The sequence below is a fragment of the Nicotiana tabacum genome, chromosome 2 (genome assembly GCF_000715075.1).
Source record: "Nicotiana tabacum cultivar K326 chromosome 2, ASM71507v2, whole genome shotgun sequence".
Lineage (NCBI taxonomy): Eukaryota > Viridiplantae > Streptophyta > Magnoliopsida > Solanales > Solanaceae > Nicotiana > Nicotiana tabacum.
The window spans coordinates 6,020,735-6,037,043 of NC_134081.1; the positions used below are offsets into that span (position 1 = coordinate 6,020,735).

At 34.1% G+C, this 16,309-nt stretch overlaps 1 long non-coding RNA gene across 3 annotated transcripts; it reads right to left on the bottom strand.

Moving 5' to 3' along the window:
• Window positions 1–3,388: 3,388 nt before the first annotated feature.
• Window positions 3,389–14,896, bottom strand: LOC107806235 (uncharacterized). Of its 3 annotated transcripts, none has more exons than XR_012698854.1 (8): window positions 14,533–14,896; window positions 13,909–13,985; window positions 13,748–13,822; window positions 8,049–8,170; window positions 7,899–7,963; window positions 6,073–7,800; window positions 5,449–5,525; window positions 3,389–5,362 (listed from the first exon to the last, which is right to left on the bottom strand). It is a non-coding gene; the product is annotated as an uncharacterized LOC107806235 (long non-coding RNA). The 3 variants fall into 3 exon arrangements; XR_012698853.1 differs by having other exon boundaries at window positions 7,887–7,963; XR_012698855.1 differs by lacking the exon at window positions 14,533–14,896 and adding an exon at window positions 14,071–14,526 and having other exon boundaries at window positions 7,887–7,963.
• Window positions 14,897–16,309: the final 1,413 nt, after the last annotated feature.

Here is a 16,309-nt window from a genome sequence, read left to right on the forward strand (position 1 = left end):
CGAGAGCTCAGCTGCGGAGACTTCAAGGTAAACCTGCAGGCATCCGCAGGCCTCAGAGTCCCCTCTACCTAGACTATTCTATTTTCCTTATCATTTTATAGACATTGATGTATAGGGTTATGCAGTACTATTATTTAGTGCTTGTGACTTATATTCGTCGGGTCTTGAGAGTTGTATATGCTGAGTTGCCGAGTTTATTTTATATAGTTGCTGAGTTTTGAAACTTTAATTATTATTTCAGTTATTTCTGTATGAATGTTAGGCTTACCTAGAGACTAGGTGTCATCACGACATCCTACGAAAAAAAATTGGGATCGTAACAGTTCGCTTCAGATGGAAACTATTGAATGCTTATGAACAAGCACTGTACTTCAACTGGATACTTCAAGAATGGTGATGACTCTGTTTGTATATGCCCAAGTAAGTGTAATGTATAGATATGCACTCTATGTAATGTACTTCCTGTATTGTTTCTCGGGTCTATTTTGGTGGTGATGTTGTGATGGTGACTTTTCAGATGGTTGGGATGTTGTTTTTTAAAATGCTCAGACAGTGAACGACATCAAAATTTGTATTGACACTTATGAAGTGTTTGATAAAATGTTCTTTCGAAGGTTCTTGTATGTTGTTTTAGAGATGGCTATAATAGCATCATATTGATGTGGTCCTTAGCACTACGATGAGCGTGAACTTGAAATTTTAGAAAATAGATTGTTTAGTGTGATTTTTGTCATTTATATTTCACTTAATCCATTAGATTAGTTTGTGTGAGAGTATAATTGTAAATATGTTTTTATATAAAATATTTTATGAGTTCTTTGAGTGGATTGACATTGATCCAAGCCTAAATTGCTTCTGCCTCGGTGAATGATAAACAAACAAGTGGCCCCGAAATTTCTCCACTTTCAACCAAAGTATTGCCGACCCTTATCAATAGCCACTTAACTTGCTCCTTGATGTGTGGCTATAATTTCATAGTTTAACACATTATTCGCCTTATATTTTATATCCTTTAATGATAAATTACACTTTATTTGCGCGTAATAGAGTATATTTTATGTGTATGTGAAATTGGAGATAAAAGTAGAGTAAAAAAAAATAATTAAAGTCTAAAGCGTGCTCGAAAACAGTTGAAAAGAATAAAGAAAGAAGTGAGCAACCGACAAATGAAAAGAGAGCAGGCGTTAGAGCAGGCTGGGCGAGCCCTTTAGCTCGCGTAGGAGCTGGCGACGTCAGACCTGTGGCGAGCTCAAGCAGGCGTTATACCTCGCGACGCCAGGCCTAGGGCGAGCTTAAGCTGGCGTTATGCCTCGTGAGGCCAGATCTGAGGCACGCACATTCCGAACTTTGAAAACTTATTTCGTCTCCTGGTTTAACTAGGACTTGGCCTACGCGTTTAGGTCTTTTCCAACACATATAAATAGACCTAAAAACGCCACTTTGGAGGATTCTTGGCAACCGGAGGCAAGGATAGCTCGTGGAACAACCGTTGGGAGCTAGACTCGTCGATTTCTACATCCCTTTATCCTTACTTTGTAATTTAATTATGCAAAATATTTTGGATATTGTTACTATGAGTATGAGTAGCTAAACTCCTAATCTAAGGTTTTGATGGAACCTATTGAAGGATGATGTTCTTGTTACGTTAATATAGATTTGCCGTAGTATTTTCTCTATTTATTCAACTATAATATTATTATGGTTGATTGAGGGGCCCTCAATTGGCTATGCCTATTTAGTATGTATTACTCGGGAGAGAGTGCATATTTAGGTAGTTGTTGAACAACATCACTCCTAACGTATATGAGGGATCAATACGAAGGGTTTAAAGGTGGGATTAGGGATAACGAAACCTTGGTGCGATCCGAGTGAGCTGTACTTAATGCCAGCTAGCGTAATTCGGGAGAATATGTCTAGTAAATTATGGTAATTACTCGGGAGAGAGTTACGACAGTCACAATGCTCATGATCGATAGAGAAGACTTAGACAAATTTATAGAAAACGTAGCAGAAAAGATTCTGACAATAGGTGAAATCACAACCTTAGATCATTTCACAACTTGTCTACAACCCGTTAGTAGTTAGTTATTAATTGTTGTATTTTCATTATGTAATATTTAGTTAGTAAACATCTAAATTGTTACTTAAATATTTCTGAAGATTGATTGCGTGATTCGTGCGAGTCTAGTAGCTGTATTTGCTAGGTTAATTCCCTGTGGGATTCGACTCCGAACTTATTAGCCGGAATATATTTGCAACGACCGCTTAGTCCTTTTTATAAGGCATAGTTGGGCGTGATCACTCATCATCTTTTTTATAGAAATTTCTCACGAGGCTAAAAAGGAAAAAGAACGAAGCAAATGCTCAACCTTTCTTTGATAGCATTATATTATATATTTTTCTTTTTCTCAAATTTTCGTTAACTTTTTTTTATTAATTGATTGTCTATAAGAGAACGCGATAACTAGTAATGAGAAAGTTGCATATTCATGTCAGATGATCTTTTCGCAATACGATTTCATTTGAATAGAGGAACCACGGTATCTTTTATACTAGCTGGCCACCAACAAACCATTCTACAGATAACTAATATCAGCATCCCAGTGGTCACGTTAAATTCGAATCTTTACCCAAATAGTGAGTTAGATTCACTGTAACTTTTTCTAGTTTAAGCAATATAATGGAGTATAATTTGGGTTAGTTCTTCTGCTAAAATTCCCATCCACCAATCGTGTAGAGCTAAGCTGGTGTAATTGTGGTCAATTGAACACTCTTCATCGAAAGATTGTATCTTGTATCTAGATCAAAATCATTGTATGAGAGTTATTTAACTCTTAATGACACTCCATCATACTAGTGACATGCATTTCAAAAAGTATTTTGATATGTTATATACATCTTTAACTTAAAATCATAAAATTTAAAAAAATTATCTATACTATTAAACTTCGTATCTAATCAAATTATGACAAACAAAGCAAAGCAGAGGGCATAGTATTTTATGACCAACTGAATGCAAACTACAAGGAACTATATTTGACGAAATCTAACCGTGTGAACATTGTCGTACTAACGCAATCAGTATGCCTTGTCAAAAAAGAGTGACATACACTTTTATCACTAAATTGTAGTAAATTAATATATATTTTAACCTTACTTTATGACTCTATAATGATAATTTTATAGAGTTTGATATAATCATCGAATGAGAATAAATGTGTATCCTTCATTGACCATTAAATAATGCGCCAAATTAAAAGAACCTTGTTGGCGAAGGATATTTAAATCCACACTTTCGTGAAAAGTTATATGCAAATTTAGTTAATAGTTAATTTTTTACATCACAATCTAAAAAATGAAGGCCACTAAACTAATTAAGTGCTAAATAAGTTCTAAATTAAATTCTTAGCAAAATAGTAGAAGAGAAGGAGGTAGGAGGATTACCTCTTAAATGTCTTCCTAATATACTACTCCACTATTTAGTGAACATATATCCAGCTAGAGGAAGCTAATTAAATACTACGTATAAAACAATTTCAGAAAAATAAATAAATCATTAGGGAATAATTTGACTTCCTTTCCTCATTAAAAAGTTCCTTGTTGATTGCTTCTGATTAATTCCTCCGTTGATGAAGAGCAACAAGATGTTGAAAATGACTTGATTTCGTCTTCTAATTTCTCTCTATCAATAATATAAATGTTTGATCCATAGATAATGATCTCTTCAAACCCATCACTAATTTTCTTTCTGTTGATCTAATTCTCTCCATAGGCAATTCCAATGATGTACTATGGCAATGCAACCTACAAGATTGTGATGGTAATTGTACCTAATCAGACGATGAAGCAGTACGATAATCGAGGTTGACTTGATTTTCGTGATCTTGATTTTGAATTTGAACTTCAATCGTGTTACTCTCGTCATTGACACATGACAGAGAATTAGATGGTACTGGAATGATTGTCGTATTTCGCTTATCTTGCTCGTATTTTGTTGCCTCTACTATAGGAGATCGACAAATCGGGCAATTTACGTGGCCAATAAGCCATTTGTCTATGCATGTGACATGAAAAATATGCCTACAATTAGGCAAAAATCGAACCATCTCACCTTCTACCAATTCACCTAAGCAAACGGCACATTCATTCTGATCTACACGAAATAAATCTTGTTTATTAATCGAATAAACAAGGAGAGGAATTGATTCAATAATCTTCTGCTCTATGCCAATGGTTAAATGGGGTTCATGGAATGATTGTCCAATATTGTTTCTAATATGTGATCTTCTTCTCCTTATGCAAAATCTTAACAAAATGAAGTGGTAAATCACTAAAGCTAAGGCAGTGCAAACTATGCCTAGCATTGAAATAAGAAGAGGGGCTATGAAAGATCTTGTTGAAGAAAGTATTGGAGGAGCTCCTATATTTTCCATGGCTCATAATTCTCAAAAAAAAAAAAGTATTGGAGTTGTAGTTTGTGCTATGTGTGCTTTAAAGAGAAGTGAGAGGTTCTGTTTTTAGAAGGAAAATGAAACGATTCTCAAATAGTTAAGTTGAACAGACCTTTATTCTTGCCATTTACTCGAAAAGTTTAAAAAGCTAAAATTATAGGCAAAGTTGAAAATACCTTTATTCTTGCCATATATATAAGGACCCAAAGGGTAAAAAAAAACTAATTATGTTTGGTTTTAATACCTTTAAGTTATATATTTGATATTGCAGAATATTCTTGCACTATGAACTTAATTTAATCGGTTATATTATATATATTTTTCATATACATTTTCCAAGTTACCATAAATCAAGATTTAGAGTTACTTGTTATTATAAGTAAGTATACAAATTAAATAATAAACTCTACGTGCATTATCTTGTTCCCGCACGGAGTTTGTTCTTGAAAACATTAGGGAAAAGGGAAAACAGAAAGTAGAATTAAGTTGCTTAGTCCTAAATTAATTGTCAGTAGGGGTGTACATGGACCGAGTTGATTCGGTTTTTATCAAAATCAAATCAAACCAACTATATCGAATTTTTAAATCTATAGATCAAACCAAACTAACAAAAGTCGGGATTTTCAATCTCGGTTTTCCTCGGATTTTTTGGGTTTTTTCCGATAAACTTATACTCCAAATATTTCTTTAGTACCTTTCTTTTGAGCTTATACTCCAAATATTTCTTTAGTTCCTTTCTTTTGAGCCTTTGCTCAAGAATGTTGCACAAGATCTTTTATATTGCATTCTACATACGAATTATCACCAACTTGTCAAAAGGGCAAAAGAAAAACTACCTTGTCAAAATAAGTTGCTGGAGGAGGTATGACACCACTTGCCCCCATGATTGGTTCAGCAATGAAAGCAGTTATCTGAGGCGAACAAGTAAATTAATCAGTAATAAATTACCCTCAATGCAGAAACTGAGCAACAGTGAGTTAAAGTTGACAAAAGTTACTGTTTCAGGCCCCTCTTTGAGGATAAGATCTTCTAGATTTTTAGCCAACCTGGTTGAGAACTCCTCCTCCGTCTCACCTGGCCGATATATTTCAACAAAAATGGTATATTACACCCCATAAGAACAAGACAAACCTAAGAGCTAGCAAGAATAAGTAATAACCTGATAGATGATAGCGCCAATAATGAGGGCAATCAGTGTGCAGTACAAATGGAGCAAGAAGATCAAATGTATTCGAGATTTGCACAAAATTGACTCAATAAAAATTTATGGGCGAGAGGATTTGAAACAGAAAAAGCATTCAAGTCAATGAATGAATACTAATCAATTGAACTACTTAGAAAGCTAATTAATTGCAAATACATATATAGGCGCGCTAAAAGTAAATCTTTTTCGTCGCTCTACAATGACTTCTATTTAGTAACCACTAAAATGTCACTACAGTAGAAGAAGCAGTGTAAACTGAATAATTTTGTCAAAGGTCAAGTTACAAAGCAAAAGTGTGTAATAAACAATTAAAAATAGAGGAACACAAACTAATTTATTTGCAATGCATTGTTTTCTTTTTTTCCCACTTTCTTTCTTTTAAAGTTGAAAAACAGACTAAAAGGTCACGGATAATACCTTAAATCAAGATGATGAACTGGTCTTAAATGGAGGCTGACAATGACGACTTGAACAAACCTTGAAGTTGAAGGCTAGTTTCTTACTTGCTTTCATAAAATGAACGCACAACTACTGATATTAGGGATTTAGGGGTGCAATTTGCTTTGGGCTTGGGCTAATTTTATTGTTCTAAAGGAGTGGGCTACAATTTAATTCCATCCTATTATTACATTGTTAATAAACAAAGATCTTGATAAATTTAAATAATAATTTGGAAATTATATTATATTAATATTTTAATCTATAAAATAATTCTAAAAATATATATATGTAATGTCGGATTGGTTTGGTTTCGGTTTGACTTTGTTTCGTTAATACCAAACCAAACCAATTCACCTAAGCAAACAGCACACTCATTCTGATCAACACGAAATAAATCTTGTTTAGAAATCGAGTAAACAAGGAGAGGAATTGATTCAATAATCTTCTGCTCTATGCCAATGGTTAAATGGGGTTCATGGAATGATTGTCCAATATTGTTTCTAATATGTGATCTTCTTCTCCTTATGCAAAATCTTAACAAAATGAAGTGGTAAATCACTAAAGCTAAGGCAGTGCAAACTATGCCTAGCATTGAAATAAGAAGAGGGGCTATGAAAGATCTTGTTGAAGAAAGTATTGGAGGAGCTCCTATATTTTCCATGGCTCATAATTCTCAAAAAAAAAAAAGTATTGGAGTTGTAGTTTGTGCTATGTGTGCTTTAAAGAGAAGTGAGAGGTTCTGTTTTTAGAAGGAAAATGAAACGATTCTCAAATAGTTAAGTTGAACAGACCTTTATTCTTGCCATTTACTCGAAAAGTTTAAAAAGCTAAAATTATAGGCAAAGTTGAAAATACCTTTATTCTTGCCATATATATAAGGACCCAAAGGGTAAAAAAACTAATTTTGTTTGGTTTTAATACCTTTAAGTTATATATTTGATATTGCAGAGTATTCTTGCACTATGAATTTAATTTAATCGGTTATATTATATATATTTTTCATATACATTTCCAAGTTACCATAAATCAAGATTTAGAGTTACTTGTTATTATAAGTAAGTATACAAATTAAATAAGAAACTCTACGTGCATTATCTTATTCCCACACGGAGTTTGTTCTTGAAAAGTAGAATTAAGTTGCTTAGTCCTAAATTAATTGTCGTAGGGGTGTACATGGACCGGGTTGGTTCGATTTTTCTTTTTTCCCTTTTCCCTAATGTTTTCAAGAACAAACTCCGTGCGGGAACAAGATAATGCACGTAGAGTTTAAGCTGCTTAGTCCTAAATTAATTGTCAGTAGGGGTGTACATGGACCGGGTTAGTTCGGTTTTTATCAAAACCAAATCAAACCAACTATATCGGATTTTTAAATCTATAGATCAAACCAAACCAACAAAAGTCGGGTTTTTCAATCTTGATTTTCCTCGAATTTTTCGGGTTTTTTCCCGATAAACTTATACTCCAAATATTTCTTTAGTACCTTTCTTTTGAGCTTATACTCCAAATATTTCTTTAGTACCTTTCTTTTGAGCCTTTGCTCACTCCTGAAGAATGTTGCACAAGATCTTTTATATTGCATTCTACATACGAATTATCACCAACTTGTCAAAAGGGCAAAAGAAAAACTACCTTGTCAAAATAAGTTGCCGGAGGAGGTATGACACCACCTGCCCCCATGATTGGTTCAGCAATGAAAGCAGCTATCTGAGGCGAACAAGTAAATTAATCAGTAATAAATTACCCTCAATGCAGAAACTGAGCAACAGTGAGTTAAAGTTGACAAAAGTTACTGTTTCAGGCACCTCTTTGAGGATAAGATCTTCTAGATTTTTAGCCAACCTGGTTGAGAACTCCTCCTCCGTCTCACCTGGCCGATATATTTCAACAAAAATGGTATATTACACCCCATAAGAACAGGACAAACCTAAGAGCTAGCAAGAATAAGTAATAACCTGGCAGATGATAGCGCCAATAATGAGGGCAGTCAGTGTGCAGTACAAATGGAGCAAGAAGATCAAATGTATTCGAGATTTGCACAAAATTGACTCAATAAAAATTTATGGGCGAGAAGGATCTGAAACAGAAAAAGCATTCAAGTCAATGAATGAATACTAATCAATTGAACTACTTAGAAAGCTAATTAATTGCAAACACATATATAGGCGCGCTAAAAGTAAATCATTACTACACTGCCATACACTTGTACAATTTTTTTATTTATTCCCGTAGGGCCTTGACTTGACCTCGTCACTACTCTACCGAGGTTAGGCGTGATACTTACTGGGTACCGTTATGGTGTACTCATGCTACGCTTCTGCACATATTTTTGTGCAGATCCAGGTACTTCCTACCAGCCCAGGTATTAGCGAGAGCTCAGCTGCAGAGACTTCAAGGTAAACCTGCAGGCATCCGCAGGCCTCAGAGTCCCCTCTACCTAGACTATTCTATTTTCCTTATCATTTTATAGACATTGATGTATAGGGTTATGCAGTACTATTATTTAGTGCTTGTGACTTATATTCGTCGGGTCTTGAGAGTTGTATATGCTGAGTTGCCGAGTTTATTTTATATAGTTGCTGAGTTTTGAAACTTTAATTATTATTTCAGTTATTTCTGTATGAATGTTAGGCTTACCTAGAGACTAGGTGTCATCACGACATCCTACGAAAAAAAATTGGGATCGTAACAGTTCGCTTCAGATGGAAACTATTGAATGCTTATGAACAAGCACTGTACTTCAACTGGATACTTCAAGAATGGTGATGACTCTGTTTGTATATGCCCAAGTAAGTGTAATGTATAGATATGCACTCTATGTAATGTACTTCCTGTATTGTTTCTCGGGTCTATTTTGGTGGTGATGTTGTGATGGTGACTTTTCAGATGGTTGGGATGTTGTTTTTTAAAATGCTCAGACAGTGAACGACATCAAAATTTGTATTGACACTTATGAAGTGTTTGATAAAATGTTCTTTCGAAGGTTCTTGTATGTTGTTTTAGAGATGGCTATAATAGCATCATATTGATGTGGTCCTTAGCACTACGATGAGCGTGAACTTGAAATTTTAGAAAATAGATTGTTTAGTGTGATTTTTGTCATTTATATTTCACTTAATCCATTAGATTAGTTTGTGTGAGAGTATAATTGTAAATATGTTTTTATATAAAATATTTTATGAGTTCTTTGAGTGGATTGACATTGATCCAAGCCTAAATTGCTTCTGCCTCGGTGAATGATAAACAAACAAGTGGCCCCGAAATTTCTCCACTTTCAACCAAAGTATTGCCGACCCTTATCAATAGCCACTTAACTTGCTCCTTGATGTGTGGCTATAATTTCATAGTTTAACACATTATTCGCCTTATATTTTATATCCTTTAATGATAAATTACACTTTATTTGCGCGTAATAGAGTATATTTTATGTGTATGTGAAATTGGAGATAAAAGTAGAGTAAAAAAAAATAATTAAAGTCTAAAGCGTGCTCGAAAACAGTTGAAAAGAATAAAGAAAGAAGTGAGCAACCGACAAATGAAAAGAGAGCAGGCGTTAGAGCAGGCTGGGCGAGCCCTTTAGCTCGCGTAGGAGCTGGCGACGTCAGACCTGTGGCGAGCTCAAGCAGGCGTTATACCTCGCGACGCCAGGCCTAGGGCGAGCTTAAGCTGGCGTTATGCCTCGTGAGGCCAGATCTGAGGCACGCACATTCCGAACTTTGAAAACTTATTTCGTCTCCTGGTTTAACTAGGACTTGGCCTACGCGTTTAGGTCTTTTCCAACACATATAAATAGACCTAAAAACGCCACTTTGGAGGATTCTTGGCAACCGGAGGCAAGGATAGCTCGTGGAACAACCGTTGGGAGCTAGACTCGTCGATTTCTACATCCCTTTATCCTTACTTTGTAATTTAATTATGCAAAATATTTTGGATATTGTTACTATGAGTATGAGTAGCTAAACTCCTAATCTAAGGTTTTGATGGAACCTATTGAAGGATGATGTTCTTGTTACGTTAATATAGATTTGCCGTAGTATTTTCTCTATTTATTCAACTATAATATTATTATGGTTGATTGAGGGGCCCTCAATTGGCTATGCCTATTTAGTATGTATTACTCGGGAGAGAGTGCATATTTAGGTAGTTGTTGAACAACATCACTCCTAACGTATATGAGGGATCAATACGAAGGGTTTAAAGGTGGGATTAGGGATAACGAAACCTTGGTGCGATCCGAGTGAGCTGTACTTAATGCCAGCTAGCGTAATTCGGGAGAATATGTCTAATAAATTATGGTAATTACTCGGGAGAGAGTTACGACAGTCACAATGCTCATGATCGATAGAGAAGACTTAGACAAATTTATAGAAAACGTAGCAGAAAAGATTCTGACAATAGGTGAAATCACAACCTTAGATCATTTCACAACTTGTCTACAACCCGTTAGTAGTTAGTTATTAATTGTTGTATTTTCATTATGTAATATTTAGTTAGTAAACATCTAAATTGTTACTTAAATATTTCTGAAGATTGATTGCGTGATTCGTGCGAGTCTAGTAGCTGTATTTGCTAGGTTAATTCCCTGTGGGATTCGACTCCGAACTTATTAGCCGGAATATATTTGCAACGACCGCTTAGTCCTTTTTATAAGGCATAGTTGGGCGTGATCACTCATCATCTTTTTTATAGAAATTTCTCACGAGGCTAAAAAGGAAAAAGAACGAAGCAAATGCTCAACCTTTCTTTGATAGCATTATATTATATATTTTTCTTTTTCTCAAATTTTCGTTAACTTTTTTTTATTAATTGATTGTCTATAAGAGAACGCGATAACTAGTAATGAGAAAGTTGCATATTCATGTCAGATGATCTTTTCGCAATACGATTTCATTTGAATAGAGGAACCACGGTATCTTTTATACTAGCTGGCCACCAACAAACCATTCTACAGATAACTAATATCAGCATCCCAGTGGTCACGTTAAATTCGAATCTTTACCCAAATAGTGAGTTAGATTCACTGTAACTTTTTCTAGTTTAAGCAATATAATGGAGTATAATTTGGGTTAGTTCTTCTGCTAAAATTCCCATCCACCAATCGTGTAGAGCTAAGCTGGTGTAATTGTGGTCAATTGAACACTCTTCATCGAAAGATTGTATCTTGTATCTAGATCAAAATCATTGTATGAGAGTTATTTAACTCTTAATGACACTCCATCATACTAGTGACATGCATTTCAAAAAGTATTTTGATATGTTATATACATCTTTAACTTAAAATCATAAAATTTAAAAAAATTATCTATACTATTAAACTTCGTATCTAATCAAATTATGACAAACAAAGCAAAGCAGAGGGCATAGTATTTTATGACCAACTGAATGCAAACTACAAGGAACTATATTTGACGAAATCTAACCGTGTGAACATTGTCGTACTAACGCAATCAGTATGCCTTGTCAAAAAAGAGTGACATACACTTTTATCACTAAATTGTAGTAAATTAATATATATTTTAACCTTACTTTATGACTCTATAATGATAATTTTATAGAGTTTGATATAATCATCGAATGAGAATAAATGTGTATCCTTCATTGACCATTAAATAATGCGCCAAATTAAAAGAACCTTGTTGGCGAAGGATATTTAAATCCACACTTTCGTGAAAAGTTATATGCAAATTTAGTTAATAGTTAATTTTTTACATCACAATCTAAAAAATGAAGGCCACTAAACTAATTAAGTGCTAAATAAGTTCTAAATTAAATTCTTAGCAAAATAGTAGAAGAGAAGGAGGTAGGAGGATTACCTCTTAAATGTCTTCCTAATATACTACTCCACTATTTAGTGAACATATATCCAGCTAGAGGAAGCTAATTAAATACTACGTATAAAACAATTTCAGAAAAATAAATAAATCATTAGGGAATAATTTGACTTCCTTTCCTCATTAAAAAGTTCCTTGTTGATTGCTTCTGATTAATTCCTCCGTTGATGAAGAGCAACAAGATGTTGAAAATGACTTGATTTCGTCTTCTAATTTCTCTCTATCAATAATATAAATGTTTGATCCATAGATAATGATCTCTTCAAACCCATCACTAATTTTCTTTCTGTTGATCTAATTCTCTCCATAGGCAATTCCAATGATGTACTATGGCAATGCAACCTACAAGATTGTGATGGTAATTGTACCTAATCAGACGATGAAGCAGTACGATAATCGAGGTTGACTTGATTTTCGTGATCTTGATTTTGAATTTGAACTTCAATCGTGTTACTCTCGTCATTGACACATGACAGAGAATTAGATGGTACTGGAATGATTGTCGTATTTCGCTTATCTTGCTCGTATTTTGTTGCCTCTACTATAGGAGATCGACAAATCGGGCAATTTACGTGGCCAATAAGCCATTTGTCTATGCATGTGACATGAAAAATATGCCTACAATTAGGCAAAAATCGAACCATCTCACCTTCTACCAATTCACCTAAGCAAACGGCACATTCATTCTGATCTACACGAAATAAATCTTGTTTATTAATCGAATAAACAAGGAGAGGAATTGATTCAATAATCTTCTGCTCTATGCCAATGGTTAAATGGGGTTCATGGAATGATTGTCCAATATTGTTTCTAATATGTGATCTTCTTCTCCTTATGCAAAATCTTAACAAAATGAAGTGGTAAATCACTAAAGCTAAGGCAGTGCAAACTATGCCTAGCATTGAAATAAGAAGAGGGGCTATGAAAGATCTTGTTGAAGAAAGTATTGGAGGAGCTCCTATATTTTCCATGGCTCATAATTCTCAAAAAAAAAAAAGTATTGGAGTTGTAGTTTGTGCTATGTGTGCTTTAAAGAGAAGTGAGAGGTTCTGTTTTTAGAAGGAAAATGAAACGATTCTCAAATAGTTAAGTTGAACAGACCTTTATTCTTGCCATTTACTCGAAAAGTTTAAAAAGCTAAAATTATAGGCAAAGTTGAAAATACCTTTATTCTTGCCATATATATAAGGACCCAAAGGGTAAAAAAACTAATTATGTTTGGTTTTAATACCTTTAAGTTATATATTTGATATTGCAGAATATTCTTGCACTATGAACTTAATTTAATCGGTTATATTATATATATTTTTCATATACATTTTCCAAGTTACCATAAATCAAGATTTAGAGTTACTTGTTATTATAAGTAAGTATACAAATTAAATAATAAACTCTACGTGCATTATCTTGTTCCCGCACGGAGTTTGTTCTTGAAAACATTAGGGAAAAGGGAAAACAGAAAGTAGAATTAAGTTGCTTAGTCCTAAATTAATTGTCAGTAGGGGTGTACATGGACCGAGTTGATTCGGTTTTTATCAAAATCAAATCAAACCAACTATATCGAATTTTTAAATCTATAGATCAAACCAAACTAACAAAAGTCGGGATTTTCAATCTCGGTTTTCCTCGGATTTTTTGGGTTTTTTCCGATAAACTTATACTCCAAATATTTCTTTAGTACCTTTCTTTTGAGCTTATACTCCAAATATTTCTTTAGTTCCTTTCTTTTGAGCCTTTGCTCAAGAATGTTGCACAAGATCTTTTATATTGCATTCTACATACGAATTATCACCAACTTGTCAAAAGGGCAAAAGAAAAACTACCTTGTCAAAATAAGTTGCTGGAGGAGGTATGACACCACTTGCCCCCATGATTGGTTCAGCAATGAAAGCAGTTATCTGAGGCGAACAAGTAAATTAATCAGTAATAAATTACCCTCAATGCAGAAACTGAGCAACAGTGAGTTAAAGTTGACAAAAGTTACTGTTTCAGGCCCCTCTTTGAGGATAAGATCTTCTAGATTTTTAGCCAACCTGGTTGAGAACTCCTCCTCCGTCTCACCTGGCCGATATATTTCAACAAAAATGGTATATTACACCCCATAAGAACAAGACAAACCTAAGAGCTAGCAAGAATAAGTAATAACCTGATAGATGATAGCGCCAATAATGAGGGCAATCAGTGTGCAGTACAAATGGAGCAAGAAGATCAAATGTATTCGAGATTTGCACAAAATTGACTCAATAAAAATTTATGGGCGAGAGGATTTGAAACAGAAAAAGCATTCAAGTCAATGAATGAATACTAATCAATTGAACTACTTAGAAAGCTAATTAATTGCAAATACATATATAGGCGCGCTAAAAGTAAATCTTTTTCGTCGCTCTACAATGACTTCTATTTAGTAACCACTAAAATGTCACTACAGTAGAAGAAGCAGTGTAAACTGAATAATTTTGTCAAAGGTCAAGTTACAAAGCAAAAGTGTGTAATAAACAATTAAAAATAGAGGAACACAAACTAATTTATTTGCAATGCATTGTTTTCTTTTTTTCCCACTTTCTTTCTTTTAAAGTTGAAAAACAGACTAAAAGGTCACGGATAATACCTTAAATCAAGATGATGAACTGGTCTTAAATGGAGGCTGACAATGACGACTTGAACAAACCTTGAAGTTGAAGGCTAGTTTCTTACTTGCTTTCATAAAATGAACGCACAACTACTGATATTAGGGATTTAGGGGTGCAATTTGCTTTGGGCTTGGGCTAATTTTATTGTTCTAAAGGAGTGGGCTACAATTTAATTCCATCCTATTATTACATTGTTAATAAACAAAGATCTTGATAAATTTAAATAATAATTTGGAAATTATATTATATTAATATTTTAATCTATAAAATAATTCTAAAAATATATATATGTAATGTCGGATTGGTTTGGTTTCGGTTTGACTTTGTTTCGTTAATACCAAACCAAACCACTTATGATCGGGTTTCTTTTTCCAATATCAAACCAAGTCAAACCAAACGACTATCGGATTTTATTTTTCGATTTGACTCGGTTTGTCAGTTTGGTGTGGTTTGTCGGTTTCAATTGTACACCCCTAATTGTCAGTCTTATATTTGTTGTCCAAAAAGTTATATAGCTGTTTTCTTTCTCCATATATGCTTCTATTTCTTTTATTCACTGGTCTATTATAAAAAAAAAAATCAACTACTATTTTAGTAGTCGTGCTAAACCAAATAAGCTCCCAATATTAGAAATGGAGAAACAGAAAGAATTAATATAATATCTTGCGTTAGGCATTCACAATTTAGTAAGAGGGGTAAAATAAGATAAATGCGATGAGGTGACATGTCTAAGTTGTTTTCACTTCAATTGTATGTCAGGTCACATCGGATAATATTATCATGGTGGAGGATTTCAACGGCAGGGGTATTTTTACATCAATTCTATGATGCGAGGGTTATAGTAGACCAATAGTATAACAAAGGGTATAAATAAATATTTTTTAATAGTAAAAGGGTATTTTTAACCCTTTTCCGTATTAGATTTTTAATAAAAATCAAATATTAGAGTTTGGAGAATTAGACAAATTGATTGTCAAACAAGATTTTGGTCTGGTATTAAAGAAACTTTGTCATTTTCTGGATATTTATACCTAATTGGCCGGTTGATACTGAGGGAAAATATATTATTATCTTTGTTAAACCCCACATAATATATAATAGGCCTTCAAATAATTCCCATCGCAACAAAATATTAGTTGAGAACGAGGCAAATTATTGTGAAGCACGATTACATGCTGTAAAACAGAAAAAAAGATAGTAGTAAGTTTGTATTTAGGCCGTATAGATTAGGGGCCGAAGAAAGGCTTTATTTTGCTCATCTTCAATAAGTTCACTGAAATTGCACTAACAAATAGTAGGTTGGAATTAATAAATTTAGAAGTACAATGTTTACGGGTGAAACCGGGCTTGTGGGATGCCCCTGTTTCCGGTAAGATAAGTCGAGCTAGAGACGTGAGAACAAGGAACCAGAATCGAGGTAAGGGTCTCATCGAGCCAGAGTCTAAGGACATGACGCTCATCCTCGAGAATATTGGGGTCATGATCCAGGATCGGTCCAAATCCCAAAAGACTTCGAAGAACGTTGTCGAGCAACACTTGGATCTCGGCACGTATCGATCGAGAGCCGGTGATTAGTTAAACAGAATTTTTTTTACCTTACATAGAATTGTACTTAGGGTAAAACTCTCCTACTATATAAATGGGAGTCGAATTATTCGTTGACACATTGTAACGTACGCATACCAAGGCAATATACTATTATTTTCTCTGTTATTGAAAGCTTTTTTCCTTGTTAAATAGTGCTGGCCATTATGA